The following is a 13,203-nucleotide window of genomic DNA, read 5'->3' on the forward strand; positions in this document are numbered from 1 at the left end:
AGGTGAAACTCGAAAAATGAGAATATGGTGCAAAAGTTCATTTATTTCAGTAATTCAACTTAAAAGGTGAAACTAATATATTATATAGACTCATTACATGCAAAGTGAGATATTTCAAGCCTTTATTTGATATAATTTTGATGATTATGGCTTACAGCTATGAAAACCTTTTCACAATATTCTAATTTTGACTTTGGGGTTTTCATGTAAGCCATAATCATCAAAATGATAACAAAATAAAGGCTTGAAATATCTCACTTTGCATGCAATGAGTCTATATAATATTAGTTTCACCTTTTAAGTTGATATACACACACATATGCGACTGCAATGCCCACCATAATTTCCTCCCTCATTCCTACAATCATTCGGCCTGTAAACATTACAACTGGCCATAATTCAGCACGAGGTCTCTAAGAGACGCATTCAAGAGCCACGCTTGTTTCCAAGCGCATCTTGTTACTTGCCAGCAGCAGATTTCATAATGAATCTGAACACCTTTCAGATAAATAGGTTAGCGGCTGAAGCAAACAAAAGATGCGAGATGCTTAAATCAGATAGCCGAGTAAACATCACATCTCCATTCTGCACATCCTGAGACGAGGCTGGGAAAGCAATAGCCACATTTTCTCGAAATGCGGAGAGCGATGCATTTTAATGCCGTGATGTCTTCATGCAACTGTTCCAAATTTATTACACGGTGGCAGTGATTGAAGTCAAGCCCTCAGCGAATGTGAAGGGGGTCGGCTTGTTTTTCCATAAACGGCATCGGGGAGGGTTGATAACTCTGTGGCTCGTGTGCAAATACACAATGGAACAAATGCATGGGAGTCGTTTCTATTTCTCCTCGCTTGGTAGGGCGTAAATACTTTTTGATATGTAAATCTGCTGGTTACAGTGGCTCGCCGTTACAGCTCTGTTACTAAACCAGTCAACTGGTCATTGCCAGCTGATGAGAAACCGGAAAGAAAAAGTGCAAGGAGAAGAGCACAAGGAGAAAAGGAACGAGGCTGTCACTGAGGATTAGCCATCATCTTGCTCTACGCATCTGGCCTTTGTACTCTGAACTGAACGAGGAGGTCTGGGGGCGTTTAAGTGCTCATTTGCTGCCCATTATTTCATAATCATTACTATTACTTTCCACTTTGCACGTATCTTCATTTTGTCAACGCACTCTTTTTCATTTTAAAAGACAATCATCACCTATACAAAATCATTACCAGCAGGAAACGATGTTCCCCTGTGGGAAATTCCTTGCATTTGCATGCGATTACTAAGAATTATATCAAAGCGACTTGAGAGAGTCACTGGCTCAAGCCATGCACGCATCATTTCCTGTGCGGAAAGTGAAATCATCTCCAAAACTTCATCCATGGAGGAATCCGGACTGAACTGGAATTATTTCCCGAAGGAAATTTGTATTGCTCATTTCATATGTGCGGAGACATAATAGAGACATCACTCATGATTGTTATAGGTATCAATTTTGTCTCAGTTGTTTCACCTAAAACTCCAGAGACAAAACAGACACAAATGAGTCATAGATATCATGCAATAAAATCAATGTTTGATGAATATTGTTTGAGTTCGAATCAGTGTTGTTATTGTTAACCAAAAACTATTAAAATGCGTTTTTGTTCATTGAAATAAAGCTGAATAAAAGCAAAATATAAATATTACATGGAAAACCTTGAAATGAAATGGAAAAACTTAGATGAATTATTTTTCCTTTTGCCTTAGCAACTAACTGAAATAAAAGAAGTTGAAGATCTATAACTACTAAAAAATAAAACTGAAATAAATATAGCTACATAGACAACAAAAGAGATAAAAATTACAAAAGCACAAACTTAAACTAAAATTCAAATGAAAACTGAAAATATAAAAAGAAAAGAAAAGCCCGTTCAAAATAATAATAAATACTATAATAGTATATAAATAGTCCTAAATTAACACTGGTTCATATTGAGATATCTTTTGGTTGTTCTTTTAAAGTATCATTTAGTTGACGTAACCTCTTGAAACATTAAATTGCAGTAAAAAGCAGTAAATGAACCACATGCAACAGCTCTCATGACCTCTACATGAAAATATACTGTCACAGTACGCACAAAGCACCACATATCTGGTACAATGGCCATGCTGCATGCTTATATTACTAGTTAAAGACTCAGAATCACCTGTGAAGGGTGTTTTAACACGGCAGAAAGAATGTACTGCTGTAACAGCAAATGATGACTGTGAAGCCCTTGCTCTGGCCTGTGTGTGTGTCTAAATGGAGATAAAGGAGACCTTGAGCTGTCATCGGTGACCTTTAAGCTTGTGGGCGTGCGGCAGATAAGAGCAGACCGGCACTGATTAAAAACCTACAGCAGAGACTCAATGACCACAACTATATCAACACTCTCACTATCTACACGACACTCACCAAACTTCTGCAGTGATACACTCATAACAGATTTAAAGATACGACTATCTATCTATCTATCTATCTATCTATCTATCTATCTATCTATCTATCTATCTATCTATCTATCTATCTATCTATCTATCTATCTATCTATCTATCTATCTATCTATCTATCTATCTATCTATCTATCTATCTATCTATCTATCTATCACCATTTCAGTCATATCCAATTCTTGGTGACTCTATGGCCATCTCTTGCCACACGCGAGAGACTGTCCATGAATTTTCCTGCCAATTATTTTTCCCGGGGTTGGTTGCCAGGTCTTTCCCCAACCCTCCCAATTACATGGCCTGGGACTCACACACATAGACACGCATTCACACCTACGGACAATTTAGCATCTCCTTTTCACCTATATTGCATGTTTTTGGATTGCAGACAAAGGGAGAACATGCAATCTCCACACAGAAAAGACTCAGCCGGGACTCGAAACCAAGGAGGCGACAGTGCTACCCACTGAGCCACCAAAGATGCGACGCAGGCCTACTATTTTGTAAGTCATTATTGCTGATGAGCTCGACAAATTAGGTTAAGGTATTTCACACGGTTTCACTAGACTCTTCCAAAATAAAATAAGTATGCATGATGTTAACAGTTTCCAATTAATTACCAAGGCTGTGGTGTCTAATTTTTCCCACTAGTTTAATAGTGAACCAAAAATATTTTTAGACTTCTGATAAGAACCTGCCGATTTAATGAAATAAATAGTAAATTGCACGGCGTGTTTCAGAGCACAGCGTGGTACTGCATTCTTTTACATGCATGCGTACGGCTCATGATCCACTGTTTTCAGCATCTCAGAGTGGCTCGCTTCACAGTAATTGCTGCAAACCTACTTTTTTCACATTTGCAAGTCAATGCAAGTCACTGAAAAGGGGTTGGAGCTCTTAATTTTTTAAGACCTGCTTACTAAGTGAAAAGAGTCCTGCATATGGCTCAGGTCCCACCTTCAGTGTAAAGGCCTGATCACACCAAAGACGATGACTATAATGATAACGATAAAGATTTAGTTTTAAAAATCGTTGTCCACGACACAACTACAACGACAACGGCACGAAACAATATCGTTGAAATCACTTTCTTTCTTTTTCCAGCTGATGACCGATAAATAATCGACAGCTAATCAGAATCCAACTTGCATTAAGCGCTTGAGCATTTAAAGTGGCAGATGTCAAAACTGCAGCATGTGCTTATAATAAACAGAAATTATAGCGTTATAGTTATTGTTCTTGATGTGACCGGGACTTCAGTCTGGTAAAAGTACAAATAACACACTGAGGTTTGTTCAAATCCCTAACCCAAAATAGAAGCAATACTGGTGATGCATTAAACACTGTTAATTAATAATTCATGTTGCTGAAATAATGCATTTTTGTCCACATACTGACAGCTTTGATGGAATAGTCCTGGAATGAAACTCAACCTCATCATTCCTGGAGTTTCCAGCATGTATAAAATACTAAACGTAGCGTCTTGAACTCGAAGCTCGTTGAACTCCTGCCAACAGTCTCATTCGAGTCTCAGTCCATAAGAGCCAAGACTCATTCATCACTGCAACTTCTTCCACAGGTCGATGTGTATTTCCAGACTCATTCTTTATCATTAAAGTCCTCCTCCCAAGCTAATAATGCACTACGGCGATAAACAAATCACTCTGGCATCAGTGTGACGGGGAACGAGAGCGGTCGGTTATCGTCAGGAAAAGACCGTTTTTACCTTTTTGACTTTGTCCAGCTGGTAATGCAGCGTTTGTAATGGTTCCCTTGGTCTGAAATCAGCAGAGACTCTTTAGAGGCCGAGATTAGTCTTGATAACCGCTGGACACGAGCTGAGATCAGTGGGATGAATGGGACGGTCCTTTAGGGCAGGTCGCCGAACTGCGGACTCAGGGGATCCTGATGGAGGACTGAGATTTCAGAGCAACACGTTATTATCACAGTCCGTTTGATAAAAGAGCCCAGAGCTACTCACGGTCACAGAGAGATACAAAGAGAGAAATTTGAAAGAAAGAGGTGGGGTACAAAATTAACACATGATAAGAGCTGAATGCAAGTCAGTCTTTGCTTTGGTGAGTAACTAAAAGTTAATTTGTCAATTTTTAGATATACTCCATATACTGTATATATAAAACCATTAAATTGATTATTTAATCTTGAACAACTATACATCTTTGGAAACTTATCAAAGCTTATCAAATTTTACTACTAACCACCAAGCAATGCATGCAAATATCTACATCTATTCTCAGAGGCGGTATTTTATAAAGAGACTGGCCTTAATATATAGATTATATATCGAAAATATAGAATATAATATAGAAAATAACTGTGCAATAATTCCTTTGTCTTAGGAAGAAAAATTATATTGATGCAATCCATACAGTTTCAAGGCCAGTAAATATTCTCACTTCACCCGTCATTGGGAGAAGTGTCAAAAAGTTAATGTGGGACCCTGGAAGGAGGGCAGCTGACTGTGACATTAAGTTATTAAGCTGGTGTTGATGTGGGTATTTTTCTTTGAGCATCCAGTGTGTGTGTGTGTGTGTGTGTGTGTGTGTGTTTGGGTGGTACTGTATGACTCACCAAAAGCAATCACCTACTTTTCACCATCAACTCCTCTCAAACTCGTGGTTTAATAGCCTGCAATGTTTTGCCAGGGGCATCTTTTATGCCTCCTTCGATAAAAAAAAATGAAACAGAAGGCCATTCTCCTTCACACACAGCAGAGGAAAATGGCTGCTTTCGAAGCTAATTGCAGTCGTAGCATCGCTCGATCCATCATATCTCTCATCTGCATGAGTCCTTAGAGACCGCTTCCATATTTAAACGGCACAGCTCCTCCACAGAAAGATCCTGACCTGAGTGTCTCTATGACAACCTGTCAATACTGATCTAAAACCAGCCTAAAATACCACTCTTGAATTTGTATTACTGTTTCTAGTTTATACAGTACCGGTGCCTAAACAGTAAACACTGGAGCTTATGCTGTTACCCTTTCAGTTGGTTGCAAGGTCATAGTTGCAGGGACGGAGAGCAAAAAACAAAAAGTGTTTAGATTATCGTAATCAATGATTTGATGCCAAAAGTACAACTTGTACTTCTTCAGAAGAGCTCATTTGCTGAGGAATCAGGGTTGTGCACTCATTCAGAATTCAAATTCGTATTTTTAATTCAATTCATGAATTATGTATTTTTTCTGCTGAAGTAGCAAATTGCACGTATTTTGGCATGAGTGTGCAAAAGAATAAGAACAATTGTCTACAATTTGCACAATAAGTGATGATGAGTTGATTCTCAGTGAAATTGTAATACTTTTCACAACTAATAAAAATGCATTGTGATCCATCAAAATGATCCATTCGGCTGACAGACAGACAGACAGACAGACAGACAGACAGACAAAAAGAATGACAGACAGACAGACAGACAGACAGACAGATAGATAGATAGATAGATAGATAGATAGATAGATAGATAGATAGATAGATAGATAGATAGATAGATAGATAGATAGATAGATAGATAAAAAGAATGACAGACAGACAGAGATGGATAAATAGACAGAATAAAAGAAAAATAGAATAAAAGACAGACAGACAGACGATAGATAGATAGATAGATAGATAGATAGATAGACAGACAGATAAAAAACAGACAGACAGACTGATAGACAGACAGATAAATAGATTAAAAGAATGACAGGCAGACAGACTGATAGACAGACAGACATACAGATAGATAGATTAAAAGAATGACAGACAGACAGACAGATAGATAGACAGATAGATGGATTAAAAGAATGACAGACAGACAGACAGACAGACAGACAGATAGATAGATTAAAATAATGACAGATAGAATAAAAGAAAGACAGACAGATACAGAATAAAAGAATGACAGACAGACAGACAGACAGACAAACAGACAGACAGACAGACAGACTAAAATAACGACAGACAGACATAATAAAAGACAGACAGACAGACAGAAAAAAGAATGACAGACAGACAGACAGACAGACAGACAGACAGACAGGCAGATAGACAGATAGATAGATTAAAAGAATGGCAGGCAGACATACAGACAGACAGACAGACAGGCAGGCAGACAGACAGATAGATTAAAAGAATGGCAGGCAGACATACAGACAGACAGACAGACAGACAGACAGACAGACAGACAGACAGACAGACAGACAGATTAAAAGAATGGCAGGCAGACAGGCAGGCAGACAGACAGGCAGACAGACAGACAGATAGATAGATTAAAAGAATGGCAGGCAGACAGACAGGCAGGCAGACAGACAGGCAGACAGACAGGCAGATAGACAGATAGATAGATTAAAAGAATGGCAGGCAGACAGACAGGCAGACAGGCAGACAGACAGACAGACAGACAGGCAGGCAGACAGACAGACAGACAGACAGATAGATAGATAGATAGATAGATAGATAGATAGATAGATAGATAGATAGATAGATAGATAGATAGATAGATAGATAGATAGATAGATAGATAGATAGATAGATAGATAGATAGATAGATAGATAGATAGATAGATAGATTAAAATAATGACAGATAGAATAAAAGACAGACAGACAGATAGACAGAATAAAAGAATGACAGACAGACAGACAGACAGACAGACAGACTAAAATAACGACAGACAGACATAATAAAAGACAGACAGACAGACAGAAAAAAGAATGACAGACAGACAGACAGACAGACAGGCAGATAGACAGATAGATAGATTAAAAGAATGGCAGGCAGACATACAGACAGACAGACAGACAGGCAGGCAGACAGACAGATAGATTAAAAGAATGGCAGGCAGACATACAGACAGACAGACAGACAGACAGACAGACAGACAGACAGATTAAAAGAATGGCAGGCAGACAGGCAGGCAGACAGACAGGCAGACAGACAGACAGATAGATAGATTAAAAGAATGGCAGGCAGACAGACAGGCAGGCAGACAGACAGGCAGACAGACAGGCAGATAGACAGATAGATAGATTAAAAGAATGGCAGGCAGACAGACAGGCAGGCAGACAGGCAGACAGACAGACAGACAGACAGACAGGCAGGCAGACAGACAGACAGATAGATAGATAGATAGATAGATAGATAGATAGATAGATAGATAGATAGATAGATAGATAGATAGATAGATAGATAGATAGATAGATTAAAATAATGACAGATAGAATAAAAGACAGACAGACAGATAGACAGAATAAAAGAATGACAGGCAGACAGGCAGACAGACAGATAGACAGATAGATTAAAAGAATGACAGGCAGACAGACAGGCAGACAGACAGATAGATAGACAGACTGATGACTTCTGGTTTAATTTCTGGTGTGAAATGGCAAATAAAGGTGTGCTGAAAGCCCACAGGCCGCAGCGGCTCCAGTCTCCAGCAGCCTCAAGAGACATGATGAAACCAGAGGCAACAGCTCTCGATAACCAGAGGTCCTCAGCGCTCGAGTAAATCCAGATCACCACAGGAACATGCACTAGGATGAACACTAACACACCTCTGCTTGCAACTGTCGTAATGATAATCAATTATCAAGGCAAATTCGTTTCCAATATCTTGCATTCAAAGCAATAATTATGATATATTTGTGCATATCGGTGTGATGATTCGCAATTATCATGCATGCTTAAATGCATTTCAAACCAAATCAGCCACAATGGAGGAAGATCTTCCAGCTCGTGTTCTATGACAAGGAGAGGAATTGTGTGGAAAACCTTTATATGGAGATGATTTGGACATGTATTATTCTAATTACTAACCATAGGCTCACTCTTCATAATTTAAGACAATCCGGATCAACATTAGAATGAGGGTACAAACTATTTTTATTTCACAATTATTAGTGAAAAATATCCATTTAGAGTGAGTGATTGTGACTGCACATTTCTCTCACTGCTCTCATTTAAACTAATATAACTGAGCTCAAAATATTACAGTCCCCATAAGTAAGTTACTATGATTAAATCTAGGTTAATATTTACTGCCGGTCTTGATCAATAATTCAAACCACACATCATTGTTTCTGCAGGGAAGCTTAAGGCAGAAAGATCACTGCAAGAATCATTTCTGTTGCCATTTGGACCGTGCAACAATACGGTAAGATCCCGGACCTAAATCCTAACATCATTACAGCGTGTCTTCTCTTTGATGCAGCAGAACTGTGAATCCTCTCCGCTTTTCCTTGAGATTCAAACGCTTATTTCTGCTCATCCTTTCTTTGTGTAGACACTGCGTTACATAACAAGCCTATGAAGGCTTTTTGCATGATGACGCTGGCACCATCTACACAGCTACGACCCCCACCACATGTCTGCTTCTACCCAAGATATAGAGCCTGATCATCCAGTAGAGCACAGCTGCCCTCTACAGTTCTCACACATTACACTGAGGAACAGAAGACTACAGGAATAACACTACTACAGGTGCTGCATGCAACTTTGCAAATCATATACTATACACACTACAACCAGATGGGGTGCATCTCACAAACACATGTCCAGATCAATATGCATAAAGAATGCGTCCCCCCCAAAAATATTAAAATAATAATTAATAGTAATTCCCATTATTCTCAATGTGATTCTCACGGTTAGACAAATGTACAAAAAATGCTCATTTAATTTATTTGATTTTTTATAATGCCATGATGCACAAATACTTCCCAATTTAAATATATACATATATCTAAATACATTTAATAAAATAATAAACAATTTAAATAAATATGTACTGTAACTCAATTAAATAAAAATATGTTTTTCCACATTCAAATAATGAGAATTACATTTCTGCATTACCGTAATGAGAATTTATGGGCTAAAATGCATTAATTTCAGAATGCAAAACTCTTAGTTTGTCATAAAAATTGCCTTCATTTTATTTATGCATGTGTTTTTGTAAACACACAGGTGCTTCCGAGTATTAAAAAAATTAAGTTGTGAACTTGACAATTCCACATAACTTAATTTTTTCAATTACGCATGAAGTTTATTTACTTAATAATTTTAAGGCAACAGGTTTCTTTACTTTTTTTCTTTACTAAGTAAAGTCAACTGATCACTTTGTACAGTGTGAGAACCATTACAAAGCACAGGGGGTTATGGGTAACATTATTAGCCCAAAAGTTATTCACAAATACACAGAATACAGAAGGCAGACATAAGAAAAAATGTATTACCGTTATTACTGGTGTGCAATCTAGTGGTGCAGTAATGTAATTGCATCTCTTTTTAATTTGATTTCACTGCAGGTTTATTTATCCTTAAACAGATATTGTGTATGAGGAATATAATTTGGTCGACATTGATATCTAACCATGACCGTGAGGAAAGGCCTGTCGTTGACGTTGATAAGCGACATTTATCTCAAGAAGACTAGACAAAATTAAAATCAATGTGAAGAAATGCACTCCTTTAATAACATTACAGCACAGACGAGTGATCTGACAGCAACATCAATATCTCAATATCTACCGGATGTATAGAGTTCATGTGCAGACACAAACCCCTGTCCGTGTGTTTCTGCATGTGTGTAACAATACATACAAACCAATTCATTGAACTGTCCAAGGGTAATTCACTTACTATTTTATGACAAAACAAAAACGACTGCAGTCAACAACAACAAAAAATCTAATCATAAATAATTATAGAAAGCAAGATATGACGTAAAGACGAGATTAAAGGAGCAAATACACTCACCGGCCACTTTATTAGGTACACCTGTCCAACTGCTCGTTAACACTTAATTTCTAAGCAGCCAATCACATGGCGGCAACTCAGTGCATTTAGGCATGTAGACATGGTCAAGACAATCTCCTGCAGTTCAAACCGAGCATCAGTATGGGGTAGAAAGTTGATTTGAGTGACTTTGAACGTGGCATGATTGTTGGTGCCAGAAGGGCTGGTCTGAGTATTTCAGAAACTGCTAATCTACTGGGATTTTCACGCACAACCATCTCTAGGGTTTACAGAGAATGGTCCGAAAAAGAAAAAACATCCAGTGAGCGGCAGTTCTGTGGGCGGAAATGCCTTGTTGATGCCAGAGGTCAGAGGAGAATGGCCAGACTGGTTCGAGCTGATAGAAGGGCAACAGTGACTGAAATAACCACTCGTTACAACCGAGGTATGCAGCAAAGCATTTGTGAAGCCACAACACGCACAACCTTGAGGCGGATGGGCTACAACAGCAGAAGACTCCACCGGTACCACTCATCTCCACTACAAATAGGAAAAAGAGGCTACAATTTGCAAGAGCTCACCAAAATTGAACAGTTGAAGACTGGAAAAATGTTGCCTGGTCTGATGAGTCTCGATTTCTGTTGAGACATTCAGATGTTAGAGTCAGAATTTGGCGTAAACAGAATGAGAACATGGAACCATCATGCCTTGTTACCACTGTGCAGGCTGGTGGTGGTGGTGTAATGGTGTGGGGGATGTTTTCCTGGCACACTTTAGGCCCCTTAGTGCCAATTGGGCATCGTTTAAATGCCACGGCCTACCTGAGCATTGTTTCTGACCATGTCCATCCCTTTATGGCCACCATGTACCCATCCTCTGATGGCTACTTCCACCATGTCACAAAGCTCTAATCATTTCAAATTGGTTTCTTGAACATGACAATGAGTTCACTGTACTAAAATGGCCTCCACAGTCACCAGATCTCAACCCAATAGAGCATCTTTGGGATGTGGTAGAACGGGAGATTCGCATCATGGATGTGCAGCCGACAAATCTGCGGCAACTGTGTGATGCCATCATGTCAATATGGACCAAACTCCCTGAGGAATGCTTCCAGCACCTTGTTGAATCTATGCCACGAAGAATTGAGGCAGTTCTGAAGGCAAAAGGGGGTCCAACCCGTTACTAGCATGGGGTACCTAATAAAGTGGCCGGTGAGTGTATGTTTCCTGTATTGAAGTATGTAGAGATGATATATATTGCATGTTGCACATACATTTATTTGTATATACAATACAGTATATATATATATATACACACATATATACACACATGTATACGTACATACATAGGCTATATAGTCAAGTCATCTTCATTTATATAGCGCTTTTAACAATGGATTGTTTCAAAGCAGCTTTACAGAGATAAACATACAATTTAAGGTAACAGAGATTGTTTTGGTTTTATAGCTGTTCTTGAATAATGTTATTTCCAGCTAAAGTTAATTTTGATTGATTCACCTCCGTCGAAATGATCAGACTTTAAACGCAAACCTGTGATTAACGCTGACGGCGTTCACATGCTCATTCAGAATTTATTCTATAGTTATGTGCTTTTGAAAATATGTGCGCAGGTTTGTAATTCCATACAACCCATGCCTAAACAAGCTACTTGTCTTGCCTATAAATTTTGATACAGAATTTTGTTTTATTTTATCACTTCGGGGTCCGAAATATACATATATACACACACACACATACATATATATAGACAGACACACACACACACACATCTCTTTATAAACAGAAGAAGAGAGGGACAGAGGAATGACACTTCCACAGTGCGTGATCTTCCTGATTTTGTGAATTCCCATAGAGCCACTGGGCTCGTGATCAACACATTATTACCTGACGCCGGCTGGTGGGACTGCGAGACGACTGTTTACACAGGCAGACAAACAATCGACTAATAGACACGGAAAAACCTGCGCCACCAGACCTCCATTATGCTAAAACAGCGAGAACGCTTCCACGTCTGTCTTGCCAGCGACGGCTTGAATGGAAACAAACAGACCGACGTGCCATTATGAAGAAAGGATAGAACGCTTCATTGAGAGCTAAACAATCTACATTTCCCAATAGGCTAATGGCCTCCACCGTATTTGGACAGCAATTGGCATTATGCAAATTAAACCAGGCTGAGCGGCCAATGACAACAATAGAGACCAACACTACATCAGCTAAAACAATAGAAGCTGCATTTACTGCACCGGACGGCTATTTTTCCATGATATTGTGTTATAACCTGGAAAATGAGGACCAGCTTGATCTGAAAATTGAACAGAACACAGCAAAAATGTATTGGCATTGCATAGAAAATATCTGCAGGATGGATCTTCAAAAATCTGGGATTGGAATGACAAGTAAATTGTATGAAGTATAGTAAAAATATGCAATTAAAGGATTAGTTCACTTTGAAAAAAACTTTTGCTGATAATTTACTCACCCCCATGTCATCCAAGATGTCCATGTCTTTCTTTCTTCAGTCGAAAAGAAATTAAGGTTTTTGATGAAAACATTCCAGGATTTTTCTCCATATAATGCACTTTGCTGGGCACCAAACGGTTCAAGGTCCAAAAGACAGTTTCAGTGCAAACTGCAAACTGTTCAAATGGCTTTAAACGATTCCAGACGATGCATAAGGGTCTTATCAAGCGAAACAATCGCTCATTTAAAAAAGAAATAACAAAGTTTAAGTTTTATAAGCTCAAATGCTCGCCTTGCTCTGTTCTGTGTGACTCTCCTGTTCGAACTCGTTCATCAAAATGAACGAATCTTTTTCCGAGTCAATTCGTTCATTTCGTTCGTTAAATGAACCATATGACTCGAAAAAAGATTTGTTCATTTTGATGAACGAGTTCGAACAGGAGAGTCACGAACGTGCATCACAGAACAGAGCAAGGCGAGCATTTGAGCTTATAAAACTTAAACTTTGTTATTTATT

General features: G+C 38.6%; 1 long non-coding RNA gene across 1 annotated transcript in view; it reads left to right on the forward strand.

Annotated features, from left to right (window-relative positions):
• Nucleotides 1–13,203, forward strand: part of LOC130104159 (uncharacterized) — a 217,174-nt gene extending 203,971 nt beyond the window's left edge. Inside the window, exon 2 of the long non-coding RNA XR_008809439.1 lies at nucleotides 13,127–13,203. This is a non-coding gene — a long non-coding RNA (uncharacterized LOC130104159). The remainder of the gene's footprint in view (nucleotides 1–13,126) is intronic.

This window comes from Rhinichthys klamathensis, unplaced genomic scaffold (assembly GCF_029890125.1).
Source record: "Rhinichthys klamathensis goyatoka isolate OS25496 unplaced genomic scaffold, OSU_Roscu_1.1 h1tg000303l_1, whole genome shotgun sequence".
NCBI lineage: Eukaryota > Metazoa > Chordata > Actinopteri > Cypriniformes > Leuciscidae > Rhinichthys > Rhinichthys klamathensis.